The 17,203-nt window shown below is 37.3% G+C and overlaps 1 protein-coding gene and 2 long non-coding RNA genes across 12 annotated transcripts in view; 1 reads left to right on the forward strand and 2 right to left on the reverse strand.

The window, feature by feature from the left end:
- The window catches only part of PKP4 (plakophilin 4), a 238,484-nt gene that overhangs the window by 107,773 nt on the left and 113,508 nt on the right, over positions 1-17,203 (forward strand). The window lies entirely within an intron of this gene.
- On the reverse strand, positions 1,759-4,345 carry LOC122226154. Its single transcript, XR_006205496.1, has 3 exons — positions 4,309-4,345; positions 4,072-4,201; positions 1,759-1,786 (listed from the first exon to the last, which is right to left on the reverse strand). It is a non-coding gene; the product is annotated as an uncharacterized LOC122226154 (long non-coding RNA).
- LOC122226153 overlaps positions 4,374-17,203 on the reverse strand; it is a 65,530-nt gene continuing 52,700 nt past the window's right edge. Inside the window, exons 3-5 of the long non-coding RNA XR_006205495.1 lie at positions 14,270-14,382; positions 7,481-7,583; positions 4,374-4,412 (exon numbers count right to left, since the gene is read on the reverse strand). This is a non-coding gene — a long non-coding RNA (uncharacterized LOC122226153). The remainder of the gene's footprint in view (positions 4,413-7,480; positions 7,584-14,269; positions 14,383-17,203) is intronic.

The raw sequence follows: 17,203 nt of genomic DNA on the forward strand, positions 1-17,203 counted from the left end.
GACTATTTAGCTAAACAGATTTCCAACCAAAATGCTGAAGGTGCAGCCTCGCTTGTTCTTGCTTGTTTTTGCTTGTTTTTGCTTGTTCTTGCTTGTTCTTGCTTGTGCAGCCTTGTTTGTTCATAGTAATAAAATGTGAGCTGAAAGATATAAACTGAGGGGAAAACTTCCAAGCAAAAATGAGCTATAACTTGATTTGGAAAATTTCCACTCTATCCAGATTGCAAAAGACACTAAAATTAGGAAATGTATTGTTAGGAAAGTGTGCTCTGGAGAGTAGGCCAAAGGTGTAACTGGACAATCTTTAGTGCTGACACAATTAGGTGTGTGACTCATGGATCCCCTCAACCATCTCAACAGGAAACAGGAATGCAGATGGGATTTTCCAGGAAAGATCTGTGGAGGACCGTCTTCTTTAATGGCATGAATACACGAGGGATACACATGGTTTTTGGGAATATTAAATCAGAAACAATGCCAACTTGACTGAAAGGGACACAGGATGAAATATAAGAAGGCTGTTGGACCTCCAAAATTCTGTAGGCAGAAAACAGCCTTATAAAACTACTCAGGATCTAATATGTGCTACCCTTTAAGAAAAAGGAAAAAAATGACTCCAGGGACTCCTGGAGTTTTACTTCCAGGCCTTGAAACTTTGCTCCACAGGACTTTGAAATTACTTGGGCTGCGTGGCTTCCATTTTCTCCCTTGTGGAGTTGGGGATGTCATAAATGTCATCCTATGCCTGCTTCACCATCTTATTTTGGAAGCAGATAACATGCCTTCTAGTTTCACAGATCAACAGATGGAGAGGAATTGTGCTCCAGGATGGATCATATCCAGAATCTCACCCATACCTGATATAGATGTTTAGATCATGAGATTTGGGACTTTTAAGCAGATGAGGTTTACATCATGAGATTTGGCTTTTGTGGTTGATTCTATCATGGGTTGGGATGGGGTCCACCTATTCTGCACATGAGACAGACAAAAATCTTTGGCCAGATGGACTATGGTAGGCATAATAATGCCATGTCCTGTCTCTTGCCCCACCCCCAACCCTGCCTCTGAAGATATCCGGGTCCGTATTCTTGGACCTGTCAAGGTTACTTTATTTGGAAAATGTCTTTACACATGTGATTAAAGATATTGAGATGGGGAAATTGTTCTGGATTATCCAGGTGAGGCCTAAATGCCATCACAAGTGTCCTTGTAAAAGAAAGGTGGAGGGGGAGTTAACACAGAGAAAAGGCATTATGAAGGTGGAGGCAGATATTGGAGTGATGGAGCCTCAAACCAAGGAATGTTGCAGCAACCAGAAGCTATAAGAGGCAAGGAAAGCATTCTCCTCTGGAGATTCCACAGGTAGCATGGCCCTGTGGACACCTTGATTTTGGCCTACCGAAACTGATCTTTAAATTCTGGCCTTTAGAACTCTGAGATAATAAAATTTTGTTGTTGTAAGGCATCAAGTTTATGGCAATTTGTTAGAGCAGACAGAAGAGACTAATATGGTGACCCTTTTACATTTAGCCCTCAAGAAATGTTTGCTTTATTTTCCATTTCAATTTGATTTCTCCCAGGTTATTACTAGGAGTCATCAAACATTTTAAGGAAATACTTGATTGTACTGTTAGATATTTTTTCCTTTTTGTAAAAAAAAAAAAACGTTTTTTCTTTGCTCTTTTGATTTTTTAAAATATGCTTGGTTTTGATACATATATATTGCTTTATCTGATGATCTTCATTCATTTTTGAAGGAATTCTTCTGTTGTTCTTCCTCTATCTTGGGTAGAGATAATTTTTAAAAATGTTACCTTGATTTATATTTATCTTATGAGTTTTTCAGATATAAAAGACAAAAGAAGAGCTTTAAAAGACATTGAAATTATCTTAGCTTTTTTAATCAGATGTGGACTTTAGTTATTAAGACCTAAAATGATTGTAGTTAAATAACAATGTTAGGCAATAGTTTGAGGTTAAAAAATATACTGACAAAGAGTGATGCATTCATTCTTTCAATGTATGATTAGTAGAATGAGTACTGGAAAAAATACAGTGGTGAAGAAAAATTTTAAATGCATGGCTCCCTACCCTTGTGAAGCTTATATGTACTTCTATCACAGGTTCAGCCATTCTAATCGTTAGAATCTATCCTGTTATCTAATTTAATGATGGCCCCCTTCCCACTTCTCTTTTCAGAGTTTTTGATCATGTTGGAATTAGAATCTGATAGGGGAAAGCACACATTAAACACATAAACTCAAAGGACTTTATATATGTGAATTGATTTTGAGAAGTGCTGTAAATGAAAAGAGTAGATATCACAGGAAAATATCTAGGGGGACTTACTTTAAATGGATGTTCAGATAAGGCCTTTTTCAAAGAGGTGGCAGTGAAGCTAAAACAGGAACGAATATTCTTTTCCTCATGTTTCCCACTGCTGCCTCTATGCTAGGTAGGATAGTTTCTTGAACTAGAAGACTCATGGGCTTCTATCACCAAAATCTCTCCAGAATCCAGCTACTCCCTATCTGCATTGTCCAGCTACTCCATAGTCCACACGTCACCCCCATCAAATTTCAGCCCAGACTTGCGGAAGCCTTCTGACTGGTTCTCCTGTTTTTACCCTTTCCCGTCTGGTCTAGTTTAGTCTCAACAGAGGGATGCTGTTAAAGGGGAAATCAAGTTTGGTCATCCTTCTACCCAAATCTTGCAGTGACTTCCCATTCTCAGAGTAGATGCCAAATGTCTTTACAAGGGCCTCTGAAGACCTCTATGATCAGATCCACGGTTTCACCTCTCTTTATCAGTCACTGCTTCAGATGAAGTTTCCTCAATGAACCCATGCCAGGCACATTTCATGGCCTTTGTACTTGTCCTTCCCTCTGCCTGGAATACTCTTCCTTCGGCTCTTCCTGCCTTGATTTTTTTCACTTCCTTCTAATTGTGATAATATTTGGTAATCTCTGCAGGATAGTGTCTGGGGACAGTAAGCAAGACTTGGAAACAGAAAGGAGTTGTTGGCTGGGGTTGCCTCCTAAGAATATTAAGAGTAAGGTTTTCTTTTGGCTACAAAGTCCAGTAATCTGCACACATTACCTAATCACGCTGTGGATCAGGACCCCCTTAACTCAGGCTGTGACTACCTGCACACTGTGTATGAGATCTATCATACCATGGGACAGGTGACTGCCAAGTCACCTCCTGAGGCCTAAGACCTTCTAAACCCTGGAGCACCTGTCATACCTGCACCTGAAGCTCAACAAGACATCTTTACTCAGCTGTCTACCTCCCTTTCTCCTAGGAACAATCCGCAAGTTCCTGCTCTCTACTTCTAGAGACATTAAGGACTTCATCTCTCACACCTCACATTGTCTTTCTTTCTTTCTTTCATCACCAGAAGTCTACTCCTATCTGGTTATCCTGTTAGCTGCCAGTCTTCCATCTTCCTCTTTCTGTTTATTCTCTTGCCCAGTCTAACCCCCATCCTCCTCATGCTTCTCCAAAACTCTTCTTCTGTGTTCTCTGGAACTCCTGTGGAAACCACTCACCCCACATTCTCAACACATCCTCAGTCACATCCTCATATCTTTCCTTCCCCACGTCTTGCCATTTATAGCAGTCTGGATGTCCTTTGAGGGGACTCCATATGCCTTAAAACTCACTCTAGGGACATCTGATTATTCTCTTAACCTCTGGGTTGCTCAAGCTCAGGAAGTAAGACCATTCATTATTCTCCTCCATCTCAAATCATTTACATATGTGCACCCTGCTCCTTTGAGACTTCCATGACTGGTTGTATCACCGTTTCCTTCTTATTACTATCATTCAACAGCCTTTTGGTTATTCAGTTTCATTCACTGAAGACTCAACTCTCAGTTCATAGTCACTTCTCCAGCTCACCTCTGCCATGTGTCTCTAGGTGATTTCAGTATCCCTCCAGATAGCCCATCAAATCTCTGGTAGAGCAGTCCTTTGGCATCCTTATCTTGAGTGTCCTATTCCTTTAAACATTGTATTCTTAGACCAAAAACCACTGTCCAAAAATACCAAAAAAATACCACTCACCTCCAAAAATAATTCTTCATCTTCATTAGAAGCTCCTGTGCTTTGGTCTTGCCTTGACCAACACTACTCTTAATATACCAAACTCACATAGTCCAAGAGTAGGGAAGGTAGGAAAACCAGAATGCCGTATCTAGAAGAAAGGTAAAAAAGATGCTGGGGCACCTGGGTGGCTCTGTTGGTTGAGCGCCTAACTTTGGCTCAGGTCATGATCTCAGGGTTTGTGGGTTCAAACCTCACCTTGGGCTTTCTGCTGACAGCTCAGAGCCTGGAGCCTGCTTTGGATTCTGTGTCTCCCTCTCTTTCTTCTGCTCCTCCCTTGCTCTCGCACTGTCTCTCTCTCTCTAAAATATAAATAAACATTAAAAAAAAAAAAAAGCCAAGTGGCAAATCAACAGGTGTCCACTACATAATAATACTTGCTTCATCGCATGTTTCCATTGTATTGTGGTTTAGTATTTATCTTACGTGAAATAGTCTTGAATATTCTAATTACATAAATAGATTCTAAGGAAATTGTCTCATTAAAAACCATGTCTAATCAATTAAATATGACTGCATGTTTAGTGAAGTGATAATTTCTAATTGTGCTCTAGGTGTTTAAGGTACTTCCCAGTCTTCTAAGACAAAAGTCAAATACAACATCAAAAATGGAAGAAAAGAAACAAGTAGCTTATACTAATCTTATGTAAACTCTGAGTGCTTATAAAGTAATAAAGGTTTGAAATTGTTTGGCCAGCTCTTTTCTCTGGAGCTTGTCTGGAGTATTTGAAATTGTGAGCCAGCTGTCCTGCCCAGCAGGCTTCTGCGACACCACCTTTCCCATACAGCAGGTGTGTATTAAGGACATGTAAACTGATTTTAATAATAAAGCAAAATGTAATTCGAAAGGCAAGTCTGCCACCAAAACATTATACCATGCATTACAAAACCAAATGTAAATAATTTGGATTATATTCACACCATTGGGTGTCTCTAGTAGCATAAATAACAGAATTGGTTGTGTAAAAATAATGAATGCTCTTCAGTCTTTTGATTTGAATATTTGTAAAATGTTATACTCGGTCTCCAGCGCCTTTACAACCAACTGTGGAGAAAGTTAAGTGTGTTCTGTTTGGACATGAAGATGAATGGAAATAATTGACACTCATCTGGACTTTTGCTTTGAGTTGATTTTCTGATGGTTATGATGGATTTTGCCCATGCCATCTGTATCTTCACCTGGTCTTACTTTTGATCATGACATGATTTGTAGGGTGGCTGACATTCTGTGGTGATACATAGATATAAACTCCTTTTTTTTTTCTCTGCAGCCTCTTTTTTGTTATCAGTGTATTGTCCCAGCTGAGCCAGAGGCTCAGCAAAATCTATGAGACTGAGGTGGTTTTAATGTCAGATCGTTTTTTTCTATAGTTATTTTGGCCGCTGTTTACCTAACTCAAGGTACTTTAATACTCCTGATTAAATTCAAAGGGTAGTACATTTATATTCTGTCATAATAACAATGAAGGATTAAACAAATATTTATGAACCAGAATCTGAATTCAATATTTACCTGTGATAAAAGGTAATGCCTTATTTATCACATTACTACACAGTGACATTGGCAACTTCTGAAATAGTTTAAAGATGTCTCTTGTTTTCCGAATAAAAGAGAAATGGGCTACGTGCAATTAAACACATATCAGTGTGAATGTATGTGTGAAAAATATCTTCACACAGGGTAGTTTATTTTTTAAAGTTCCTTCAATACACTAATGACATACAGTTTAGTTTAACAGCTCTGTGTGTTGTAATCAAGAGTGTGAATAGGCAATCAAATACTTGTGTGAAATTCTGCTCCCCAAAGAATTCACGGCAAGCCTGTTGCTATGGTGCATTCTCACCTGGGACTTGTTTAGCTTCTTTCTCAATCAGATATATTGACAATAATGAGCTAAATAACAAAATCCTCACAGCAAATTCAGAATGGGGAAATCCAGATAGATAAATGAAGCAATGTGGCTCTTCCTTCTTTTTCTGCTTGCACTTAGGAGTTTTTATTTATGATCCCAAGAGTTAAGATACAATGAAGGCATTACTGTCTTACTGTTAAAGTGAACTGGATGTCATAGAAGGCACTGTGTGTATCAGATGGGAACCATAGAGAAGAAAACTCTGAAAACTGCATCTCTGAAAACTGCAAACTAGATTTTCTCCATCTGCAGCTGTTTCCCTGGAACTTTAGAAACTGTTCCTTGTTTGAGATCATCAGGGTACTATTTAGTAGTGCCTTCTTATTTAGGTAATGCCAAAGTAGAGCTTATGAGTGGCAGTTATTAAATTGAAGGAGATCATCACACTAAGTAACAAGCTGGGCAGTGAGACCTTTGATGGATTACTTAGGCTTGTGTTGTTTTTCAGAGATTATTATCTTCCTCTCTCCACCTTGAAATCTGTTTCATTGCCACACTCTGTAGGTCATGGTGTGAGGCTGAAAGACAGTGATATAGAGAGAACCGACTCTGGAGTCACACTAGTTAACTTCCTATCCCTTCTCTGCCATCTACCAGCTGTGTGACCTTTGACTCTTATGACCCACATCTCAAAAATGAGTATAATATATACCTCATGGGGTGGTTATAAAAATTAAGAGGTGCTTAACGCATAGAAATCATTCATTGGGGATGATTGTAGAGAAAGCATTAGGACAGTATGTAACTCATAGTAAATACCTAACAAATAATAGCCAGTAATACTAGTGTCATTATAAATTCTTAAACGAATCTGTGCCAGATATAGTCTTATTAAAAACAGGAAGAAATAACAAGAGAATGGTTAAAATTTTATATAATTCTGTCATAAAAATTTTAGTCACGTGAATGAGATGGGATAGGGAGCCAGAAAACATCCAAGCCATTCTGTATACTGTCCCAGAGTTGCAAGCCTGCTGGGACTACAGTCTTCTGCCCTGCAGCCTTTGTAATGAAAATGTCACTATTCTTAAGTTAAATCCATTCAGTGAAGTATGTTCTGTTCTAAAGCAACTTGATGTGTACTATAGAGAAAACGTTGATTTGCCAAATCATGTATTTTTGCCTACTCTTTTCTATGCTTTACATTCATTACCCAATATTATTATAATGTTTCATTTTAATTGTACATACTTTATTTTATTTTAAAAGATAAATGTCACAAATGTTGATTTAAATTGATGATTTAGGTGTAGATTCAAGGTGAGGAATAGCCATAGCCTGCCTGTGGTGATCCTCTCCACAGCCCTTTTATTCACCCTGTAGCAAACCGTATTATCCCTTCTGTCCAGTGGGACCCAATCTCCTCCCCCGCTCACATACGTGCAGGCAGGCAAGGTCCCAGGACCTAAGAATGGCACCCGAGGGGGGTGCAGACCAGCATGCTGGCCTCTGCTTACCTGAACCTTAGGCCCTGGACAGGAGCACTGGCTAACCTGATTGTCTGCTGATCATTTACACCAAGCATTCGGGTCAGAGGAAGCATCTTGCCACATCAACTTCCTGCTCTTAGAAGGAGAGAAGACAGTTACAGAATCAAGCTTGATCTTTTCATGTCTCTCAACTAGAGATATGATTTTTTGGCATGAAAATTACTGGCCAAATTATCCTCAGAAAACAAGAGGAAAACAGGTTAGGTTTTTTTGGTTTTTTTGTTTGTTTGTTTGTTTGTTTGTTTTCAAGTATTTTCATAAAAGACATAAGAAAAATTTTTTTAATTTGAAATTTAATTGCCATAACATTAGTTTCAGGTGTGCAACATAATGAGTCTTATATATATTTGGCAAAATGATCACCACAGTAAGTCTAATTAAGGAATTTCTTAATGGAGTAAGATGATGAAAGATACGAATCAAGACTTTGTGCCTTAGCTCAGTCTCTGAATATTAAAGAACAACTTAATATATTTACCCACTATCCCCATACTGTTTTGTTTTTGTTTTTGTTTTTTAGTGTTTGTTTGTTTTAAGAAAGAGAGAGAGTGAGGGAGGGGCAGAGAGAAAGGGAGAGAGAGAATCTGATCCAGGGCTCAATCCCACAACTACAAGATCATGAAATGAGCCAAAAGCAAGATTTGGATGCTCAACCAATGGAGCCACCCAGGCGCCCCCTCCCCCATACTGTTCATTGGCATTGATGTTTTGATATCTTCAAGCTGGCCATATAAAGAAATTAGGCATTTTAATTTTGTGAGAGTCATGAGAGTCCCTAACTTTGCTGAGATTGATTGCTCTGAAATTTAAGAAATAGAAAGTAGAGCATATGATAGCTCAGTCATTTATTATGAGAGGTGCTTCAGCCAGTGTTCTCTTGTGATTTTGTATATAAAATTGGATCCTCTTAAATGAAGATTAAGAGGGGAGAACACAAAATGACAAAGCAGAGCTGTTGAGAACACAATATGATCAGACGATGAAAGATAAATTATTAACTGAGTGGTATAACAACACCGTACGATGCTAATAGCTTAGTGAAGATGGAATCCAAGACATCTGTCTATACTCCAAATTACTTCATTTTTTCTTCTACTTAGGAATTGAAAATATATTCCCAAACTTTTGGCAAATAAACCTCAGAAGAGAATATGGTACATTTTTCAATGTATATTTTTACTTTATAATGCCTAGTTCTTTAAAAACAGCTTGACAGTTTACACAGCACTCAGCATCTTGTTCATATATGAACACTAACTCCTATGTGATATGGGTATTGTTCCCATTTAACAGATGATTAAACTAGGGTTTACAAATGTTAAAGTGACTTGTCCAATATTATACAGCTAGTAAGTGGTAGAGCCTAGACTCAGATCTAGATTGGACCCCAAATCCTATAATCCTTCCATCTTTGTTTCTCAAATCATATGCCTTTAAAGAAGCTTATGAGCTTTTAAACTGTTGGGCCTAGGTTAGCAAACTTTTGTGCATAGGCCAAATCTGGCCCTCTACCTATTTTTGTTTTTGTTTTTTGTTTTGTTTTTTATGGCCTGATTTTTTTCTTTTTACATTTTTAGTTGTATAAAAAACAATCAGAAGACTGTTTTCATGACATCAGAAAATGAGATGAAATTCAAATTTTGGTGTTCATAAATAAAAACAACCACACTCATTTTATGTTACTTTCTATGGCTTCTGTCATACTACCAGGACTGAGGTGGCTAATTGTGACAGAGACCTAGCGTGTTGTCCACAAAGCCTAAAATATTACTGTCTGGACCTTCATAGAAAAAGTTGGCCAACTCCTGCTCTAGGATTTTGGAACCAAAATCTGCGATTAGAAGTTTTTTATGGAACATGAAAATTCATTAAGGCTTTCATACACCTTAGGTCTTTTGATGGTCCCAACAGCTAGTGAGGCAGATGGTGTTTGCCTTCTTGTACCAGACAACCAGGAAGTGGATGCCAAACCACGTGGTCTCATCAGCACCACACAGCTTTTCATGTTCACTAGCTTTCTAGGTACTTAATTTTATTTGGCATCTTAAAGTACGGGTTTATTTTGACATTTCAGCTTGAATATTTTAATCCAGTTTCTCACTGTCATGAACAGAAACTTGATGTCAGATTTTGTCTTCTCTGGTCCTGTGACCCCCACAAAGACCTCGGGGGGGGGGGGGGCAATTGTGAACTTCATGCACTCCTATTCTCTCTGTCTCTTTTTCTTCTTCCCTCTCCTCCCTTCTTTCTCACTTCCTTTCTGCCCACCACAGTGCCTGGCACATAGTAGGCACTCGAATGAATGAATATGAATGAATGAATATTTAGCCAAGTCAGTCTTTAAAATTACAGAAAGAAAGGTCATAATACTAGTTTTATCCTTGTAGATAAAGCCTTTCACTACTGAATTTTGTGGAGGTTGGTTGCAGAATTTGGCCTAAGTTTTATATAGAATTGGGGGTTTTTAAAAATGTATAGAAGCAGTCCATGTGTATGTATGGATTGTATAATGATGAATGTATAAACAAAAGGTGGTATATACATATGATAGAACATTATTCAACCTTAAATAGAAAAGAAATTGTGACACCTGCCACAACATAGATGAACTTTGAAAACATTGTGTTAAATGAAATAAGTCAGTCACAAAAGAACAAATACTGTACGATTCCACTTATGTGAGATACCTAGAGTGGTCAAATTCATGGGGACAGAAAATAAAATGGTGGTTGTCAGGGGCTGGTTGAAGGGAAGAATTAGGAATTATTATTTAATGGGCACAGTTTCAGTTTGGGAGGATAAAGTTCAGGATATGGATGGGGGTGATGGTTACACTGCATTGTGAATGTACTTAATGCCACTGGATCCCACACTTTGAAATTGTTAAAATGGTAAATTTTACATTATGTATATTTTATCACAATAAAAAACTATTTAATATAAACAATCAGCTATCATTTAAAAAACATTTCTACTTAGAATATCTATCAATTATGTAATATAATAAAATGACTACCCTTTCAAACTAATAGTTTTAGTTTATCAAATGAAAAATTTACCATTTGGTATGCAGTACCTAAGTGATTTGGCCCTAAAATTATTTAAAATTTAAAGTTAAGTGTAGCATCCTGTTTTGTGTTTTGTTTCCACAAAGTATGTTGATGTATAGGATTTTTAAGAAAGATTGTATAAATTTGATTTTTTGGTTATACTGGGCATCAGTTGCTCTTTTCTTCCTTACTTGTTAGCAGTTTATGGAAGAAAATTAACCATAGATCAAGCTGAGATGCACCTTTCTAAAGGTACCAATTCTTTCTTAAAGAGTCCTGAGGAGTTTCAAGAGAAATGCACACAGTGGAATCCATTAGATCAGTAATTCATTATATAGCATGTGTTTTCAAGTAAGATAGTTATTACTGTTGTCATGTATTTCATGCCCTTCATGAAAACTAATTCTTAAAACATTGTCTTCTTTAGTAAGCCAAAATTGGAACATTTAACTAATTGTAAAAATTAGCAAAAAACTTTGTGTGGTTTTACATGAATAAACAACTCTTACTCTATTTCATCTATAAAATTAGTAACAGAAATGAAAGTGCAAGTTAAAAGAAATTCATCAAAAGTATATAAAAATACAAAAAAGTGTGTACATATATATATAAGTATATATAAAGTATATATATAAATATATCTATATGTATAAAGAGTATAAAAGTAAGCCATCCTACAAATGGAGAATTCTTTTTCCCAAACTGTTAAAACTTTCCCCCAAATTAAGTTTCTTGAGTATATGTCAAGAAAAATATTTTTGCATACTCCAGTTGTTTTTAAAAACAACTGCCTGGCTCTGCTTTCCTTTCTTGGAAATGATTCCACATTAATGCATGTGGATTTACTTCAGTCCTCTGTAGTGACTGCGTGCGGTCCTATTACATAGTTGTATGTAATATGTTGAATCAGTCCCTCGTTGATGGATGTTGGATTATTTCCAGTTTTATTTGGTCAGTTTTGTGTACCTTCCCAAGTATATCCAGAGTCGCAGCCTCTGAACTGGTGGGCCAATGGGTAGGCACATTGTTTATTGTTGTTAAATTGCTGTCCAGGAGTTTGCACCAATACACATTCTCAAAGCACCTTTCCTCCACAGCCTTCCCATTGCTGTGTACTGTGCAATCTGGTAAGTCCTCTTCCTCATGGTTAGGGGCCTCTGTAGATCACTGGACTATTACTGAACCCCTTAAACTACTTTAATAGCTTAAGAAAAGCAAAAATCTCTCTTCTCCTCTCAATCAGAATACCATTTTCCAGGAATTGGATTGTTTCTTAAGCAGGATCTGTCCTGGTAGTGTTCAAATAATACTTCATTTCTTTAGCCCTCTTATTTTCTTTAATTTTCTGAATTAGATTGTAATTAAAGAAGTCATATGCTAGTTGTAAAAAGTGAAACAATATAAAGAGATTAGATAAAAATGTAAATAGTATCTCAGTCCTTTTTCTGAATCCTACCTCCTGAAGTAACCAATCTTACTGACCTACATTTCTATCAGTTTTCTCCATGTTCAAATTCAGAGAGGATTTTTTATCTTATTATTTTATTGTGTTTTACTCAGCTCTCCAAATGGTGTTTTCCCTTAATCATAGATAGCCGTTTTGAGGCAGCAGATAAAGGTTCAGCTTATTCCTTTTAATAACTATTCCTTTTAATAGTAGTTATTACATGTAGTGTGGAGATTCTATAGTTTGTTAAAATACCACTGTGTAGATCAACATTCAGATTCTTTCTAACAATGCTGCACTTAATATTTCATATATATGGTTGCTTTTATTTCTGTAGAATAGGTATCCAAAAGTGGAATTGTGAGGTCATAGGGAATATTTATTTTTAATTTTAATAGATGTTATCAGGTTGTTTTCCAAAAGGGTTACAACAAATGACACTAATGTGAATAGTATGCTCCTCCTTTGCTGGCTCCTCCCCAGACCTGGATGTTACCACTGTTAAAATGTTGGCTAATACGATGAAAATGGCATCTCATCGTTACTTGATTTTCTTTCTCCCTACAAATGAAATTGAGCAATTTTTTCTGATATTTTAATTAGCATTTATATTTGATCTTTGACCACTTGTTTTGATACTCTTTGCTCATTTTACTATGTTTTTGTAAAATTGGTTTATATGAGATTTTAAATGTCTATTATGTTACAAATATTTCGCTTTTCTGGTCATTTGACTTTGCATATCTTTTGGCAGATGAACGTTTGTTTTTATGTAGTTACATATGGCTGTCTTATCCCTTACAATTTCGGGATTTCTTATCTTAGGGATGTCTCTGTCATCCTAAGGTTATAGACATATTCTCTTAGTTCATCTTTTCACATATTTGGGGTTTTTTTCTACATTGATTATAGAACGTGTGTGTGTGTGGATGTGTGTGTGGCTTGAGATACTAATCTAACTTTGTTTTCATTAATTATACCAGGAGTTTTTTTCTCATTGAATGAAATTCTACCTTTGTCATAATTAGTAAGTTCCCATATATACCGGCATCTGGCTCTTTAATTCTTATTACATTCCAGGGCTTTATTTGATTTGGGAAGAAAATTTTGAAGCAGTAAAATCTATTACAGTTCTAAATATAACCTTCAGGAATAGAAAATGAGACCTCAGTGTTTTCAGCTTCCTGTAATGGCAGGAGCAAGAATTTAGAATTCCATTCCTAGCTCTTCACTTACTAATTATATGACCTTGAACAGGTCATTTATTTTTCCTCTCCCACCCTAAGATTGCTCAACTCCATGGCCTGTACTAAGGATTAGAGAAAATATATGTAGAGTGCCAGACCCACAGTTGGCATTCATTCATTGGTGCCCACTTTTATTATCAGTGTTATGATTTAGCAAGAAATAAGAAAGTAAGACATTTAATATCAGATTGTACCTGTTCTAAACATAAGCAGATATATTTCTTGATGAATATATATTATATGTAAGAGAAAAAGAATTCTAAATGTAATTTAAAGATTCTTTTCAGTGCACCTGGCTGGCTGAGTGGGTAGAGCATGTGGCTCTTGATCTTGGAGTCATGAGTTCAAGCCCTACATTGGGCGTGGAGCCTACTTAAAAATATTTTAAAAATTAAAATAGAGATTCTTTCAGACAGATGTATTAATCTGGACAATAAAAATAGCATGTTCAAACCTGACACTTTTGTTTTTCTAAAAATGTTTCTTTTTTATCTTTTGTTTTTCCTTTTTTTCTAATAAAAGTCATATAGATCACACAAGTAAAAAGCAACAGCATACTGTCTGCTCTTTTAGATAAGTGGAGGAAATACAACTACTAAGAGTAACAAAGAGGAAATGAAAATTGCTCTTATAGATAGCTAACCGGTGGAAGGAGCAGGATGTCAGGAGAAAGCAGGAGAGGCAGAGACAGACAGACGTTATGGAACAACACAGAGTGGCACACAGTGGACCTGAAGACTTCAGTGGGTGGGAGTTTGGATGCAGACGTACTGAAGTTGGACTCAGCCTATTGCTAGACATGCCCCAGTTCTGTCCTCAGGCTTTAGTGCTCTTTGTAGGTTAGATATATCCTATGGTTATCAATAATACATTGATTGTCTTAACCTTATTTCTCAAGAATCCCAGGACAATTTCTGGAGGTTTAGAAAGGAAAGATAATGTTAACGAAGCCATAAAGATAAAATGTAAAATTAAGAAGTTCAGAAGACAAAAAAAGTTGAACACCTCATACCTCTTGAGCCAGGTAACAAGCCTTCACAAGGAACCATTTAATTGTCTAGGGCCCAACTGATCAATGTGCATTCCAGTTCTACTAATTCCCCATACACTGTAGCCATAAAATATCTGCAAAACAGAAAGAACAACTGTAAACTAAGTTTAGTAATTAAAAAAGGACCGTCATAAGAAAAGATCTACCTGTACTAGTTGGTATTTGTTTCCTTTCCCCATTACGTTTCATTAAGTTACTAACCAAATCTTAAATTAATCATTTTTTAAATTAGACTTATTCTCTAATGCTATTTATTAGACCTACTGAAGAAAGGAAGACTAAATTTAGGCTTGATTTTGTTTCTGCTACCATTTTTATGGTTTATGCTATGCTTATAGTAACTAGTCCACATGGAGGAAGTGGAAGATTGGTCATTTATTCTTCCCACTTTTCCATTTCAGCAAATAATGATTTATTTGCATTATCATCATCTACTGTGCAGTCAATTAACTCTCAAATAAGCATCTAACATTACGTGACATGCATCATTGAGCTCATTAATTTTGAAATATTTATATACTACAAAACCAGATAAATTGTTGTCACTTATTTTTCATAATTTCTTAATGAATTTTAAAGTAATGAGTAATAAAATTTTCAAGGTATTACATTTTAAAGAAAAACTTCCTTATGTTTTTGACATTTAATTCTTTTTTTTTTTTAATTTTTTTTTTTAACCTTTATTTATTTTTGAGACAGAGAGAGACAGAGCATGAATGGGGGAGGGTCAGAGAGAGGGAGATACAGAATCTGAAACAGGCTCCAGTCTCCGAGCTGTCAGCACAGAGCCCGACACGGGGCTCGAACTCACGGACTGCGAGATCATGACCTGAGCCGAAGTCGGACGCTTAACCGCCTGAGCCACCCAGGCGCCCCGACATTTAATTCTTTTTAACTTATTTTTTATTTTTTTAAATTTACATCCAAATTAGTTAGCATATAGTTTAACAATGATTTCAGGAGTAGATTCCTTAGTGCCCCTTACCCATTTAGCCCACCCCCCTCCCACATCCCCTCCCATAACCCTCAGTTTGTTCTCCATATTTATGAGTCTCTTCTGTTTTGTCCCCCCTCCCTGTTCTTACATTATTTTTGCTTCCCCTTCCCTTATGTTCATCTGTTTTGTCTCTTAAAGTCCTCATATGAGTGAAGTCATATGATACTTCTCTTTCTCTAATTTTGCTTAGCATAATACCCTCGAGTTCCATACACGTAGTTGCAAATGGCAAGATTTCATTCTTTTTGATTGCCGAGTAATACTCCTGTGTGTGTGTGTGTGTGTGTGTGTGCGTGTGTGTGTGTGCGCGCGCGCGCGCGCACACACACACACACCACATCTTCTTTATCCATTCATCCATCAGTGGACATTTGGGCTCTTTCCATACTTTGGCTATTGTTGATAGTGCTGCTATAAACATGGGAGTGCATGTGTGCCTTCGAAACAGCACACCTGTATCTCGTGGATAAATGCCTAGTAGTGCAATTGCTGGGTTGTAGGGTAGTTCTATTTTTAGTTTTTTGAGGAACTTCCATACTGTTTTCCAGAGTGGCTTCACCAGCTTACATTCCCACCAACAATGCAAAAGAGATCCTCTTTCTCCGTATCCTCGCCAACATCTGTTGTTGCCTGAGTTGTTAACGTTAGCCATTCTGACAGGTGTGAGTTGGTATCTCATTGTGGTTTTGATTTATATTTCCCTGATGATGAGTGATGTTGAGCATTTTTTCATATGTTCGTTGGCCATCTGGATGTCTTCTTTGGAGAAGTTTGACATTTAATTCTACCAGAGAACTACCTTGTTAGAGAAACGACAGCAGCAGTTATTGACAACTGCAACTGATACTGGCTCAGGTGTCCATTTTCTGTGTTGTAGTCCTTCCTCCATATTTCCTTTACTACTAGGACTTCTTCACGTATATGTATTTTTAAGCATTAGTAAAACCTCAACTAAAAGAAAACAACTAGAATTATTTCTATTTACACACACACACACACACACACATTCATTCTGCCTTTTTTTAGGGGAGGAAGTAAATGAAAATAAAACAAGGCATTGCTAGTTCAATGACTTAAAATGTCAGTAGACTGGTGGGCAGGATTTTTAAAATGGCATGTTGCCACTGGGAAACTCCTCATTTTCTCTGAGGCAGAGCATGAAGCCTGAGAGATCAGAGAATTCAGCAGGTGGAAACAGGTGTAAGTAGGGGCTCCCGGATGGCCCAGTGGGTTAAGTGGCCAACTTCGGCTCAGGTCACGATCTCACTGTTGGTGAGTTCCAACCCCACACCGGGCTCTGTGCTGACAGCGAGGAGACTGCTTGGGAATTCTCTCTCTGCCCTTCCCCCACTTTCTCTCTTTCTTTCTTTCTTTCCAAAAACCAGGTATAAGTAATTGTGGGGGAGGAGGTAAGCAGTGGCATGGAGTAAGTCATATTAATGGCTATAAACCACCGTGTCACTGAAATTATGCACACATTGTTTTAAAAAATAAAACCTTATTTTACCCATGTCACCATGAATAATAGGAAATTCCTGATAGAACTAATTTGTTAACAGAGCAATCAACAAAATTGTGGGAAACGAGATTCTAGTCCCAGGTCTGCCTCCGCATCTCCCTTTGACTTTAAATAAAAGTAGAACGGGGCGCCTGGGTGGCTCAGTCGGTTAAGCGGCCGACTTCGGCTCAGGTCATGATCTCGCAGTCTCTGAGTTCGAGCCCCGCGTCGGGCTCTGTGCTGACAGCTCAGAGCCTGAAGCCTGTTTCAGATTCTGTGTCTCCCTCTCTCTGACCCTCCCCCGTTCATGCTCTGTCTCTCTCTGTCTCAAAAATAAATAAACGTTAAAAAAAAATTAAATAAAAGTAGAACATTAATTTGCACCATTGATTACCTGCAT

This window comes from Panthera leo, chromosome C1 (assembly GCF_018350215.1).
Source record: "Panthera leo isolate Ple1 chromosome C1, P.leo_Ple1_pat1.1, whole genome shotgun sequence".
Classification (NCBI taxonomy): domain Eukaryota; kingdom Metazoa; phylum Chordata; class Mammalia; order Carnivora; family Felidae; genus Panthera; species Panthera leo.